We start from the raw sequence: 1661 nt of genomic DNA on the forward strand, positions 1-1661 counted from the left end.
GAGTTTTTGACTCTCCAACCACATGAGAGATTATGTGGAGAAGTAAGTGCAGTGTTGCAATAATTGTAAGGCCAAGCCTATCATTTTAACCTCTGATATTAATAATTTTTTATTCTGAGTATGGGTTGCCATAAGTGGCCATCACATCACTCACTCATACTTTTAGATTTCTTTCAAAGTAGTTGAAATATTATATTATATTAGCAATCTTAATATAATCTCATTATATTATATTATGATTTTTTAAAAATAATTTTCTTTCACTTGAGAAATGTCAACAAACCTTAGTATTGCTGTACTGTGAAATCATTAAGGTCATGGAGAGTTACATTGTTGCATTAATTGTAAACCCAAACCTATCATTTTAATCTTTAAATTAATTTAATTTTTAATTCTGGGTTGCCATAAGTGGCCATCACATCACTCACTCATACTTTTAGATCTCTTTCAAAGTAGTTGAAAAATTGTATTACATTAGCAATCTTAATATAATTTCATTATATTATATTATGATTTTTTAAAAATAATTTTCTTTCACTTGAGAAATTTCAACAAACCTTAGCATTGCTGTACTGTGAAATCATTAAGGTCATGGAGAGTTACATTCGGTCAGTCTTAAACAAGTTTGACAGGTCTGGGAACTTGTACCAACTCAACCACTATACCACTGGTGTGATATTGCATGGACAGAGAGACCAAGTGGCTAGACAGGGTTTGAAAGATGTAAGTACATTATAAAACAATTTATATATTCTGAAATACGGTAGTATGTTTGATGTACTTTTTAAATATGAACTCATGAATTTATTATGTTATACAGGTTAATTTTGAGTTGTTTGGCGGAATCATCTCATTTGTCAATATAAGAAGCAACCACTGGATGTTTGTGGTAAACACTACAAATTCATGAAAAACAAATTTTTAATCAATATTTCATTTTATCAGAACATACTGGCATATAAAAATGTCGACAAGATGTTTAAATGAATATTCAGTTGAATGTGTTGTGTTCTGTTAGTACCTGCATGTTCTGTCTGGCACAATTTTTGTTGTGGATCCAGCAAGTGCTGAAACCGATGTTGAGACGCTGATGAATGCATCCCAAAAATTTCAGTAAGTCTTTTTTCATCACATTAATTAATAATATGAGAAATTAGAACAATTTCACAGGATGTCTGAATTAAACTGTTGTCCAACAGACAGTACTTCAGAATGAGGTTGAATCGCCTAGGAAAAGAACAACTGGTCAATATTCATTGGAAAATTGGCCAAATAGAGCATGCAGTTCAACAAGATGCAACCAGCTGTGGAGTGTTTGTCCTACAGGTATTTTTAAAGATCTACTACTAGTACAATACATATGATACAAGGCCATTAACTATGTTATTGGGGGCCCAGTGTAAATGTTTTTTAATTAAAATGCATTTTATTTAATACAATTAATTTTACTTTTTTCAATTATACCAAAATTATGAAGCTGAACACAGGCGTGTTTTTAGTACTTTTAATTTAGGCCTACTGTCAGCCCAATTAACAAACTATTATTAGCTTTCTCTGTCTTCTGGGTTTGTCTAACAAAATTAAAGGTAAGCATGCTTATCTGATTTTTTTATTTTTATTTACAATTACATAGCCTCAAGTAACAAGTAAAATATCAAGTT

The 1661-nt window shown here is 30.8% G+C and overlaps 1 long non-coding RNA gene across 1 annotated transcript in view; it reads right to left on the minus strand.

Moving 5' to 3' along the window:
* Positions 1-1223, minus strand: part of LOC107567010 (uncharacterized) — a 1689-nt gene extending 466 nt beyond the window's left edge. Inside the window, exon 1 of the long non-coding RNA XR_001606580.1 lies at positions 1022-1223. This is a non-coding gene — a long non-coding RNA (uncharacterized lncRNA). The remainder of the gene's footprint in view (positions 1-1021) is intronic.
* Positions 1224-1661: the final 438 nt, after the last annotated feature.

Source organism: Sinocyclocheilus grahami, unplaced genomic scaffold (genome assembly GCF_001515645.1).
Source record: "Sinocyclocheilus grahami isolate Dianchi unplaced genomic scaffold, SAMN03320097.WGS_v1.1 scaffold1120.1, whole genome shotgun sequence".
NCBI lineage: Eukaryota > Metazoa > Chordata > Actinopteri > Cypriniformes > Cyprinidae > Sinocyclocheilus > Sinocyclocheilus grahami.